General features: G+C 38.1%; 1 pseudogene; it reads left to right on the top strand.

Annotated features, from left to right (window-relative positions):
- Window positions 1–777: 777 nt before the first annotated feature.
- On the top strand, window positions 778–14025 carry LOC104678678 (annotated as a pseudogene).
- The last annotated feature ends 561 nt before the right edge of the window (window positions 14026–14586 follow it).

Genomic DNA, 14586 nt, shown 5'->3' with positions numbered 1-14586 from the left:
CTTGCTATTAGAAAAATTCTCCTGAGTGCTATTAATTGTTGAGAGAGAGAGAGAGAGAGAGAGAAAGTGTTTGTGTGTATGTGTGTCTGTGTGTGTGTCCATGTTTTAAGTATATAGGCAATTTACTAGGCAACATGAAAATTAGATTTTAAAATTTTAATTATTGCTTTGTATTATTGAAATCAAGTAAGAATAGGTATGTGGTTTTTCTTATGTGTTCCCAGGATTTTCATAATTACATCAACTACCCTGGTTTATTTTATGTCCATTCTGTTTCCTTTAAGAGAATAAATTACTAAAATTAGTCAACAAAACATTCCATAAGGGTTAGCTTTTATTATATAATGTGTACTTCTATTTAGTTTGAAAAATAGATTGAATTGAGGTATGTAACCTGATTGAATTGAGGTATGTAACAATGTTGTTTTTTTTCAAAGTAACTCATTGAGTTTTGTTTTGTTTTATTTTTTGATTGGATGGGTTATAATAAACTTATCTTCACCTATAAAGAAAAACACTTCCCTTAAACTAAATTCAGCAAGATTTCTTTCAAGCTAGACAATTTTGTGCATAGAATTAACCAAAGAAAACTTATTCTCCATCTATTTTTTTCTACGAAATCTATCCTCACTTATCAGTGGGGAAAAAAAGATCATTACTATAAAGCAGAGGGTTTGAGACTGAGGTTGCCCATTCATATACAGCATGTATAAATCCCAAGAGGCGAATATCTAGAGTATCACATAAGCTATTACGTATAAGTGGTGCTTGTTAATGATGGATTTTGATGATGATGATGATGGTGATAATTCACCATTGTTGTCCTATGCAAACAGTATAAGCATGAAAAATATGGAAAATAAAATAGACATTGCTCCTCACTTCATCCTCCTGGCCCACAAAAAGACTAGCCAATCAGAAGAAAAAAGTTTATTACAGTTCTGTTTCTACATAATATATATATTATATCCATGAGTATGTTTCTCAGGAATGGGCTTCAACTCATATTTGAAAACATGTAAAATAAGCAGTGTGTACAGCTTCAGAAACCATTATTTTAAAAAATCCCTGAACATTTAAAAATCACTTTTACAATTTGGTTATACACAGATCAGGCCCTGTTTTTTTTGTGTGTGGGGCTACCTTTCATTAAGAATTTTATTTCTTTCTATGAATAAACGTAGACATCTGCCTATAAAAGAGATTGTTGTGTCTACCTTTTCCATATCATGAGTTAAATGCATGTCACCGTGTAACTGACAGAGAAAACAAACAATAGTACACACATTACATACAAATTTTCTGAGATGACATGCAGATTCCCAGCCCAAATAGAATGTTGCTTTACTGTAAAGCAATGCCTACAGTTAACCTAGAGAAGTGCTGAGTATCAGTAAACCTACTTCTTGGATACATCTTACACCATACTTCCTATAAATTTTAGAGATCACAAGTCCCACCTTAGCCTTCTCTTCTTACTCCATTCTCCTTGGTGGATTCCACATACATCTATGGATTCAACAGACACCTTTAAGGCAATGACTCTCAAATCTCACCTAGAATAGGTATATCCTGTCTCCTGAGGACAAGTCCTATATTTTAGACTGCCTGTTGAGACTCTCCACGTGGATACCCCATAGGTACCTAACACTCAACATTACTTATATCTCCACTATCTTCTCTCCCAAAACTGCTGCACCTCATTTATTTCTTGTTTTAATTAATGACCCCACCATCCACTCAGGCTGCCCAAACTGATTTGGTGTCCTCACCACCCATAGACTTGAATGTGCTTCAAACTTGGCCCCTTTTCCACAAACTATTGCTTTAGTGGTTTTCTCCAAGCTCCAAAACCATCTTTACGTCTGTACATCTTCAATTACAGACCATTTTACTTGATCTGGTTTTAGCTCTCAAACTACTCTCTTGAACTAAACAAAGATGTTTTAACCTGAGGAACATGGACTATAAAGGACTCATTATATGATCCCGTTGAAATCACAGATACTCCTCGACTTACAATGGGGTTGCATCCCAACAAACCCATCAAAAGCAGTAAATACCGTTAAGTCAAACATGCATTCAATATACCTAACCTACTGAACATCATAGCTTAGCCTAGCCTGCCTTAAACATGCTCGGAACACTTACATTAGGCTATAGTTGAGTAAAATCATCTAACACAAAGCTTATTCTATAATAAACTGTTGAATATCTCATGTAATTTGTTGAACACTGTACTGAAAGTGAAAAATAGAATGGCTGTATGTATGGGTACACAAAGTATGGCTTCTACTGAATGCATATGGCTTTTGCGCCATCACAAAGTCAAAAAATCCTAAATCAAGCCATTATACGTCAGGCACCGTCTGCACATTGAAGATTCTGTGCATGAGTACACATGCATTCCTGAATCTGTAGATTCTTATCAGTTTCTCAGAGCTGCTGATTTTCTGAAACCCAGGCATCTACCTCCACATACTCCCTGCTTCTAATCTGCCCTTACCTAAAATATGGTTTACGGGCCATTGTTGATACTCTGCAGTAATCCGGATCCATTCTCACACCAAAGCCTGGCTTCCTGCTGCCCCATGAGGGAAGGGATTATTTTCTGAAGCCCCTATTGAAGGACTACTCAGCTGGTTTTTTTCTAAGGACTTTGCTCAGAGGCCAAGCCTGACATAGCCCTCACATCTCAGTCTTATTCCCCAAAGGCAGCTGATTCTCTGCTACCTCTTCTGGGGTAGCTAATGAGCTTCTGCTCGAAGTGAGAATAATCGGGCTCTTTAGGATTAGTCATGGAGTTTGGTGGAACCACCCAGAGTTGACCTACCAGCTCTCTGCAACTAGCAGAAATCTCCAGGGACTAGGGACACAGCTGTAGGTGACGGGGTTGCCAGCAAAACTCAGAACTCTGCAGTCTTCCTTCTTCTAATAGAAACACAGCTCTCAGCGAAATTCACTAGGATCTTGAGACCTACTAGATGCTTTCTCCTATAAACATGAGAACAATATGAGTCTTTTGAGTTTTCTTTCCCTTGGCTGGACAGACTCGTGCTGCCTATTTTATTTGAAATTTCTGCCACCAATATTGCATGGGATGCTGACCTGCTATCTTTTTGCTTACGGCAAAGAGTTTTCACACATGCTAACCTCCACAATAAAACACACCCCCCCACACACATACATTGTGAACATGGCTTTTCATCTGTGTTCCAGGGTTCGTAGGACCACCAACCAGGCTGACTCCCCCAAATTAATCATTATGAGGAGAATGAATTGTATTTACATATGCATGAAGGGGCAAGGCTGTAGGCAGGGAAACAATTTAAAGGCAGTTGCAATAACTCAGATAAAAGGTAATAAAGTACTGAACTATAATTCTGGTAGAGAGGAATTAGAAAGATGAGAAAAAGAAAAATATTTAAGAGGTCTTATAATTTATTGGACTTAGGTCTGACCAATTCTAAAATAAACATTGTGTGAAAAATGCCTCTCGCTTTTATCTTCCTCCTTATTTTATTTTTAAAAAGTGAATTCTACTTTACAGTAAAATGCAAAAATCTTAAGTGTACAAGCTGTTGAATTTTTACCTATATATGCAACAATGTAACCACTACCCAAATGAAGATATAGAACATTTCTATCAGCTCAGAAAATTTCTTCAGGCTCCTTTTCAATAAATGTCATTCAGAAAGGTAATTACTATAAACCAAAAATAAAATCCTAAGTACCCAACCAACTGAACAGATACCCTCTGGGCCAAGGGGGCCCCATAGAACCTGTAAAACTGAATTCTCAGCCATTATAGGAAGGGGATTGGACACATCTCATTATACTCCCTCCTTTTTGGAGTTTAGGCACAACTGACCAGCATTAACATTAAGATGGAGATCACAAGACCGACAAACTAGACTCTTGATGGCAATAAGATACCAAATTCCAAACTGACTCTGGGACAGCATCATGTGACAGATAACAGACCCTGAAGGAAATCAAAATATTTTATTCCAAAATACATTTCTTTGAAACATTTTGAAATGACCCTGCAAAGCCATCTTTTGTGGGGAAAAAAATTGCATTCTTGGAGAATCTCCATTATTGTAGCCAGGTCTTTCATGGATCTAGGAAAGATTGATTAAGAGTCTGACACCTTTTAAGGTTTGAAGAAAGACATTTGCCATCTATTCTCTCTGAATGCTGCTATCTGGAGGCTTCATCTACATAACAAGAACCTTGGTCTTCACAAACCCCCTCCCCCTTATCTTAACTCAAGCATTTCTTTCTACTGTCTTCAAGCCTTTAGACAAAACTTACCTCTTTCAACCAATTACCAATCAGAAACTCTTTGAATCCACCTATTACCTATAAGCCCCAACTTCAAGATATCCTGCCTCTTTAGGCTGAACCAGTATACCTTTCATGTATTGATTTATGATTTTACCTACAATCCCTGGCCCATGGTCACTCATATGGGCTCAGAATAAACCTCAAGTATTTTACAGAGATTGGTTTTCGCGTTAACACTACTATGCTTGCTTTATCACCAGAGATTAGTTTTGCCTATTTTTTAGCTTCTTTTAAATAGAAACTACAGCACAATTTTTTTTTATGTCTAACTTCTTTCATTTAAAAGAATATATTTTAGGTTTGCTATCCAAAACACCACCAGGATGACTAAACAGCAGAAAGGAGAGCTTTATTGGTAATAATTGTTTGCAAGCTGGGAAGAGAAAGTCTTCATCATGAACTGAAGGTCTCTCTCTTCAAAGAGGGTACGGACAGGTTGGGTTTTATGCCTTCCAGGGTCTCTATCAAAGATATTCAGCAGGTTTGGAAGAAAAGTTATACATATTTATGAGGAGAGTTGAGTGCATGCATAATGGATAAATATACATTTAACGTACATCCCATGTTCACTTTGGGGGCAGAGCTTTAGCATTAAAATGAGATAAAATTTGACTCTACATCAAAAGGTAAACTGTAGGCCATGAAGGTGGTTGGTGTGTAGCCTCTATAAGCTGGGTAAAACTGGCTTTGGGTCTGCAATTGCTTATCAGAGAAGAATGTTTGTAAGGCCAGCCTTCTGCCCAATCGGAGCTGTAGTGGTCTGGGCTGTAAATCAGAGCTAATTGCTCTGATTTGTTAGAGAGTTTAGTCATAAAAATTTAGAAATTTGTGAGGCCAGCCAGGCCCAGAGCTTGACTAGTAAGGAAACTAACTTTGTTTTCCTAACCCTTGGGTCATCCTAATTGATAAACGGGCATCTATTTTGGGGTCTTAGATCACAGATTTATCAATGTTTTCATATGTATCATTATTTTAATTTACCATATGGTATTCCCATATGTATATACCATGCTTTTGTATCCATTCTCCTATTGATAAGCATTGATTTCTAGTTTGTGCTATATGAAGAAATTTGTTTTAAACAGTTTTATATAAGTCATTTCTATGCACATACACATACACTTACTTTTCTTGGGTGTATACCTAGAAGTGGAATTTCTGAATCATAAAGTAACTATGTTTGACTGTTAGAAGCTGCCAAATAATTTTCAAGAGAGGCTGAATTGATTTACACTTTTGACTCATAGGTTTAGACAGCTGGAAGAATGTTGCTCCCAGCATTATAACAACAAAGCTGGACATAATGTGAATTCATGACTTTTCTTGAACCCATCAGGGAAGTGAGATTGCAAGGCAAATGACTAAACAGAAAACTGGGGAGATCAGAAGCATGTAGGGAGAAACAGGACCTAAACATTTTTTCACCTGAGGCAGTAGCCATCAGATGCCATAAAACTGGCAAGAAGACTCACAGCTTTTTTGTGAATTTAATTAATTGCTAAGGAGTGGGCAAAGTCCCTGGGGGCCATAGACATAAGGTTTGCACCTTTTTGCTTTTCCACCATGAACTCCACCAGACGCTCACAGTGAAGACCAAGAAGTATTCTGAGAAAGCTTCCCTAATGTTGCAGTGTGGGGAGGGTGGGGGAGGAGCAGTCAGTGCCAAAACTTCTCCATGACCCATTTCCCATATTTTTCCTACAGAACAAAAGCCACAATCTGCAAAGCAAAACTAGAAAGCTGTCACCTCAGGGCACTGTGGAAACTCACTGTAGCTGGGAAAGGGACAGGGACCAAAAAGTCTGACCCATCAGGGAGGGGCAGAAACGTGTGTTAGGCCCAGCATTATAGCTGGACGAAGGGCAGGATCACTGTGAAACTCATGCCGCAAGGCCCAGTCACAGTACCTAAGACTGAAGCTTACCCAGAACATGACAGAACACCTTCCCCCTTCTCCCTGGTAGCCAGGCTAACAATCAATGAGTAAAATTAATAGTGGAATACATCTCAAAATATTTAGGAAAAGGGTTATTTCTGGGGTTAGTTATGTAAAGGGAAGACCCAAAGACAAGCAGGGAGTAGAAACTAAAACAAACAAACAAACAAAAACCTTTGGCAAACTTTGCTATGGCCTAAGCACAAGATACCACTGGAGAAATTTGAAGCCTATAGCGCACTGAGGGTAAACACCTCAACACAAACTCCAAATTTAGCCCAACCCCTGACTAGATTAGCACATGCTCCAACATTAGAGGTCTAGAGGTCTAGCAGAAGAAGAGACATACTCATGTCCAAGCCAAAAAAGTGTTTTTACCTCATTCTCTACTGTCCTATATTACATTTCCAATTTCAGCAAAAAGTTATGAAGCATACAAAAAGGTAAGAAAATAACAGTCTGAAGAGACAAAGCAAACATCAGACCAGACTAAGATATTAAAGAGATATGAAAACTATCAGACAGGGAATTTTAAATTACTATGATTAACAGGTTCAGGAATTTGGAGGAAAATGTAGGCAACATGCAAGATCGGACAGATAATTTCAGCAGAGATGGAAACAATGAGAAAAATCAAATGAAAATGCTAAAATAAAAAGGAATGAAGATGAACACCTTTTATGGGTTCATCAGCCGAAAAAAGAATCAGTGAACTTGAAAATATGTTAAAGAAATCATCAGACCCAAACACAAAGAAAAATAATAGTAAAAAAACAAAAAGAAAATCCCAGAGTATCAGACAACTATTGTACAATATCTAACATATATACAAGTTGAGTCCCAGAAGGATTATAAGAAAATACATCTCAAAAGATCCAGAAAAATCACCTAACAAAATTTAACACCTATTCATGATAAAAACTCTTAGTAAAGAAGAGATAGGCAGTAACTTCTTTAACTTTTAAGGAACATCTAGATCTTTGAGGAATCGCCACACTGTCTTCCACAATGGTTGAATTAATTTACACTCTCACCAACAGTGTCTGTTTTTCTCTACAACCTCAAGAGCATCCGTTATTTTTTGACTTTTTAATAATAGCCATTCTGACTAGTGTGAGATGGTATCTCATTGTGGTTTTGGTTTGCATTTCTCTAATGATTAGTGATGTTGAGCCTTTTTTTCATGATTGTTGGCCACATAAAAAACAGAAATACCATTTAACCCAGCAATCCCATTACTGGGTATATACCCAAAGGAATAGAAATCATTCTATTATAAAGACAGGATGAGTTTGCGTCCTTTGTAGGGACATGGATGCAGCTGGAAACCATCATTCTTAGCAAACTATCACAAGAACAGAAAACCAAACACCGCATGTTCTCACTCATAGGTGGGAACTGAACAATGAGATCACTTGGACTCGGGAAGGGGAACATCACGCACTGGGGCCTATCATGGGGAGGGGGGAGGGGGGAGGAGGGAGGGATTGCATTGGGGAGTTATACATGATATAAATGATGAATTGATGGGTGCTGACGAGTTGATGGGTGCAGCACACCAACATGGCATAAGTATACATATGTAACAAACCTGCACGTTATGCACATGTACCCTAGAACTTAAAGTATAATAAAAAAAAAAAAGACACACGCATGCATATGTTCATTGCAGCACTATTCACAATAGCAAAGACATAAAATCAACCTAAATGCCCATCAATAACAGACCGCATAAAGAAAATGTGGTCCATATTCACCATGGAATACTATGCAACCATAAAAAGAATGAGATCATGTTCTTTGCAGGAACGTGGATGGAGCTGGAGGCCATTATCCTTAGCAAACTAACACGGGAACAGAAAATCAAATATGACATGTTTTCACTTCTAAGTGGGAGCTAAATGATGAGAACACATGGACACATAGAGGGGAACAACAGACACTGGGGCCTACTGGAGAGTGGAGGTTGGGAAGATAAAGAAGATCAGGAAAAAGGAGGATCCGTACTAAAGGATACTAAGCTTAATACCTGGGTGACAAATAATCTCTACAACAAACCCCCATGACACAAGTTTACCTATGTGTAAGTTTACCTGCAGGTGGCTCGTGCCTGTAATCCCAGCCCTTTAGGAAGCCAAGGCGGGTGGATCACCTAATGTCAGGAGTTTGAAGCAGCCTGACCTACATGGTTAAACCTCGTCTCTACTAAGTATACAAAAAATCAGCTGGGCACAGTGGTGTGTGCCTATAATCCCAGCTACTCAGGAGGCTGAGGCAGGAGAATCGCTTGAATCCAGAAGGCAGAGGTTGCAGTGAGCCAAGATTGTGCCACTGTACTCCAGCCTGGGTGACAGAGCGCGACTCCATCTCAAAATAAATAAATAAATAAAATAAAATAAAATAAAATAAAAGTTAAACTTAAAAAATAAAATAAACAACATCTAAACAAAACTCTACAGCTAGTAAAATGGTAAAATACTGAATGCTTTCCCCCTAAGATCAGGAATGAGGTAAGGATATCCTAACTGCTCCTATTTCACATTGTTTGTATTTGCATTTACCTGATGTTGATGCATCTTTTCCTAAGTTATTGGCATTTAAATATATTATTTTGTAAACTGCTTGCTCGTGTCTGTTGCAGGAGTCTGGGCAAGACAAAATGGTGACTTGGACTGGGGTATCACTAGTGATGGTGGTGAGAAATGACAGTATTTGTAAAATTTGGAAGGCAGAGTCGAAGAAAATATTTTATCCTGAAATACTTTACATGGACTACAAAATAATAGCATTGACAGCTTCAGGTGATTGAATACCTCTTAAGTATAAGGCACATTATTTTATCTCATATTACTTCTTCCAGCAACTCTGATACAGGCACGAATAAGATCAGAATGTAACGAGCAAACTGAGGAAGCAAGAAGTCAGCTAACTCATCCACCATCCACACCTAGTAGATGGTAGAAATAGTAACCAGTAGAAACAGGATTTTAAAATCCACATCTATCTGATTCAAGAGCCCACTTTTTCCAACATATCACCTCCTCTCTAAGATTGAAAAAGATGAGAAAATTACAGTTCATAAAAATGATTGTGAGCCTATGATAGCTTAATAGAAAGTGGGTAATTCTATCAACTTTTTTTCAAGAAATATGTAATGTTGGGCTGAGGATAAATCTTGGATTAATATAATTTAATAAGGTAAAATATCCAAGTACATGTTTAATTTAAAATTTTTATACCTTTTACTCTCTGAAAAGATAAATGACCGAAGTGATTTTTAAAAATTAGTATATTTCAAAACAGAGACTTAAAATTTTTTCTGAAGAGATAATCGGAGATGCTCATATTTATGTGTGAAATTACAGCATTTATAGGGAATGGAGACAATCTGAATGTTTAATCAAAAAGGAGATGCAATTTATTTCATATGATGAAACACAATGTATCCCTAAGAAACGAATGTCATAATTTTTTGTCATTTATTTTTAATTGTGGTAAAATATATTTATTAGTTGACCATTTATAAGTATACAATTTTATGGCATGAAATACATTCACAATATTGTATAACCATCACTGTTATTTATAACCAAAACTCTTTCATCATCCTCAACACGAACTCTGTACCTATTAAACGGTAACTCCCCATTTCAACTCACCTTGAAGCCCCTGGTAACCTCTATTCTATTTTCTGTCTCCATTAACTTGCGTGTTCTAGGTATTTCATATAAGTGGAGTATCAATACAATATTTATCTTTCCACATCTGGCTTATTTTACTTAGCATAACGTCTTCCAGGTCTATCCATGCTGTAGTATACATCAAAATTTCATTCCTTTTTATGGCTAAATAACCATTTGTTGTATGTACACCACATTTTGTATCTGCTGATGGACACGGGTTGTTTCTGGCAATTGCGAACAAGGATGCTATGAACCTGGATGTACAAATATCTGTTTGAGTACCTGCTTTCAATTCTTTCAGATGTATTTCTAGGAGCAGAATTGCTGGATCATATGGTAGTTCTATGTTTAACCTTTTGAGGAACTGTCAAAATGTTTTCTAAAGCAGCTGTACCATCTTACAATATTTGTTATTTTCCATTTTCTTTATTATAGCCATTTCAATAAGTAAAAACTGGTATCTCATTGTAGTGTTGATTTGCATTTTCCTAATGACTAATGGTGTTGAGCATCTTTTCATGCCCTTATTTGTGTATCTTCTTTGGAGAAATGTCTATTCAAGTCCTGTGTCCACATTTGAATTGGTTGGTTTTTTATAATTGTTGTTGAGTTGTAGGAGCTCTTTATATTATGAATATTAATGCATTACTAGATTTCTGATTTGCAGATATTTTCTTCCATTCTACAGATTGCCTTTTTACTTTATTGATGGCATCCTTTGGATGACACTTTCTTAATTTCAACGAAGTAAATGTTACCTACTTTTTCTTTTGTTGTCTGTACTTTTGGTGTTATTTCTATGAAATAATAATCCAAATCCAAATCCAATGACTTGAAGATTGTCCCCAATTTTTTTCTGAGACTTTTACAGTTTTAGCTCTTATGTTTAGGTCTTTGATCAATTTTGAGTTAATTTTGTTTACAGTGTAAGTTAAGGGCCCCACTTCATTCTTTTGCATGTGGATATATAGTTTTCTTAGGACTATTTTCTGGAAAAACTGTTCTTTCCCCCACTGAATAGACTTGACATGCAAGTCTGAAAATCAATTAACCATATATGTGGAGGTTGATTTCTGAGCTCTCTGGTCTATCCCATCAGTCTATGACTGTTCTTATTACAATACCATACTGTTTCAGTTTAGTGTATCATTACAGTAAGTTTCAAAGCCAGGAAGTATGAATCCTCCAACTTTATTCTTCCTTTTCAAGGTTATTTTGGCTATCCAGGGTCCCTTGCAATTCCATAAAATTTGAGGATGGGCTTTTACATTTCTGTGAAAATGGCTGCTGGAATATGATATGGATTTCATTGAATCTGTAGATCACTTTGGATAGTATTGATATCTTAACAATGTTAAGTCTTTCTATCAATGAACGTAAGATATATTTCCTTTAGGTTTTTCTTTAATTTATTTCAACAATGTTTTGTAGTTTTCAGTGTACAAGTTCTTCATCTCCTTAGTAAGATTTATTCTAACTACTTAATTCTTTTAGATATACTGTAAGTAGAATTAACGTCTTAATTTCTTTTTTGAATTGCCATTGCTAGTATACAAACACGCAACTGATTGTGGTGTGAGCAACTTTGCTGAATTTGCTTATTAGCACTAGTAGTTTTCCAGAAGATTATTTGATATTTTCTCTATATATGATCATGCCATACTTGTAGAGAGGTAGTTTCAGTTCTTCTTTCCCAATTTGGAAAAATTGTTAATATTTTAAAGCTACAGCAATCAAGAAGTATGTAAAATGAAAAAAACTACCATGAAATACACTGAAAGGTAGTACTGACTGATTCTGCAGATGAATGAATTATTTATAGCTTTCTGCATGTTCTTAAATTTTTGTAATGAAATTTGTTTTATTACTTGCCAGGCACGGTGGCTCATGCCTGTAATCCCAGCACTTTGGGAGGCCGAGGCGGGCAGATCACAAGGTCAGGAGATCAAGACCATCCTGGCCAACATGGTGAAGCCTCATCTCTACTAAAAACACAAAAATTAGTCAGGCATGACTGTAGTCCCAGCTACTCGAGAGGCTGAGGCAAGAATCGCTTGAACCGGGAGGCGCAGGTTGCAGTGAGCCGAGATTGTGCCACTGCACTCCAGCCTGGAGACAGAGCAAGACTCCGAAAAAAAAAAAAAAATTAGCTGACAACATCACTAATCATCAGGGAAATGCAAATTAAAACCACAATGAGATACCACTTTACCCCTGCAAGAATGACCATAATGAAAAAGTCGAAAAACAATAGCTGTTGGAGTGGATGTGGTGAAAAGCGAATACTTACACTGCTGATGGGAATGTAAATTACCACAACCACTATGAAAAACAGATGGAGATTCCTTAAAGTACTAAAAGCAGATCTACCATTTGATCCAACAATCCGACTATGGGTATTTATCAAAGAAAAAGAAGTCATTATATGAAAAAGACACATGAACATGCATGTTTATAGCAGCACAATTCACAACTGCAAAGATATGGAACCAACCTAAGTGCCCATCAACCAACGAGTGGATAAAGAAATTGTGGTATATATACAGCATGAAATACTACTCAGCCATAAAAAGGAATAAATTAACGTCTTTTGAAGCAACTTGGATGGAGCGCAGGCTATTATTCTAAGTGAAGTAACTTGAGAATGGAAAACCAAATACTGTATGTTTTCATTTATAAGTGTGAGCTAAGCCATGAGGATGCAAAAACATACAGAGTAATACAGTGGACACTGGGGACTCAGTGGGGAGATTGGGAAGTGGGTAAGGGATGAAGGACTACACACTGGGTACAGGGTACACTGCTCAGGTGATGGGTGCTCTAAAATCTCAGAATTCACTGCTAAAGAACTCATCTATGTAACCAAAACCACCTGTACCCCCAAAACCATAAACATTAAAAATAATAAAAAGAAAAAATGAGCTGACGTGTGTAGTCATATAGGGTGAGAAGTGTTAGTTCCCTGAGGGCAACCCTACATGTCATCCCTACCCAGGCTGATCTATGTCCAACATTATTAGACATGGCCATGCACATTTACAAACCCATTTGAGGTTGTTCTCAGTATATTCTCACTGTGGTTTCTTTTTTCTTTGTTTTGTAGCTGTGACAGCAGTTGAAATGAGCAATCAAACATATGTCACCAAATTCATCTTTTGGGTATTTTCCAACCTCTCCAACCTACAAGGCTTGTTCTTCCTGGTCCTTCTGGTCATTTACCTGATACTCTGCGGGAGAACATGCCCATAGTGGTGGCCACCAGAGTTAGCCCTCCACACTCCACTGTATCATCTCCTCAGCAACCTGAGTTTCCTGGATATCTGCTACATGTCTACCACCATCCCAGTCATGCTGGTGAACTTCTTCCAGGAGAATAAGATCAACTCCTACGAGGGCTGCCTTTCCCAGGTCTTCTTCCTTGCATCATGAGCCAGCACTGAGGGTGTCTTGCTGGCTGCCATGGCTTATGACCACTGTGTGGACATTTGTCATCCCTTTAATATAAGCTCCTAATGAGTGGAAAGGTCTGTTTGTTTGGTAACTGGGTTTTGGATGTGTGGGCTGATCAATTCTGGAACACACACAGCACTGACAGCCACATTCATTCTGTGTAAACCCAACCCAATCAGCCACTTTCTGTGTGTCATCCCATTGCTCCTGGAGCTCTCCTGCTCAGACACCTGTGTCAATGAGTCTGTGCTCCACGTGGTAAGGGCCACCACCGGCCAGAGCCCCTGCCTGTTTACAGCAATGTCCTACATATTTATCATCTCTACCATCATTAGGATTCCCTCTGCTCAGGGCAGGAGCAAGGCCTGCTCTACCTGTGCCTCCCACATCACCATAGTGGTGGTCTTCTTTGCAACACACCACTTCAACTATGACAGGCCCAGAGAAGGGTGCTCCCTGGACATAGACATCCTAGTCTCTGTGCTTTTCTGTGTTGTGACCCCAGCATTGAACTCCAGCGCCTACAGCCTGAGAAACAAGGAGGTCAAGAATGCAGTGAGGAGGTTGACAGGAAAACACAGATTCTCTAGTGAGGTCAGCAACTAGATCCCATTCTGGATTAGAGAAAAACATGAACATTCTAGTTTCAATTATAATTGTGCTCACTCCACATAGCATCTTTTGACAACTCTGATGCCCATCCCACCAGGACAAACAGCTATACCTGTGTTGAGCACTTAACACACTGTGATATTGCATGCTTTCTGTTCTCTAATCCACTGATATTTTGGAACATCTTAATCATGCACTCCCAAAAAATAGCAGTCACTCCCTATTTGCCCCCAATTTTGTAGCTCTAAACAACCACTAACCTGTTTCTGTGGTTTTGGATATTGCTATTCTGGTTGTTTCATATAAAGAAAATCATATAATATGTGCCTGGTATGTCTAGCGTCTCTCACTTGAGATAATGTTTTCAAGTTTCATCAATATGACAGCATGTAGGCCGGGCGCGGTGGCTCAAGCCTGTAATCCCAGCACTTTGGGAGGCCGAGACGGGCGGATCACGAGGTCAGGAGATCGAGACCATCCTGGCTAACACAGTGAAACCCCGTCTCTGCTAAAAAAATACCAAAAAAACTAGCCGGGCGAGGTGGCGGGCGCCTG

This window comes from Rhinopithecus roxellana, chromosome 8, assembly GCF_007565055.1.
Source record: "Rhinopithecus roxellana isolate Shanxi Qingling chromosome 8, ASM756505v1, whole genome shotgun sequence".
Taxonomy (NCBI): domain Eukaryota; kingdom Metazoa; phylum Chordata; class Mammalia; order Primates; family Cercopithecidae; genus Rhinopithecus; species Rhinopithecus roxellana.
Note: the sequence above shows the minus strand (reverse complement) of the source record. Positions and strands in the feature narration are given on the sequence as shown.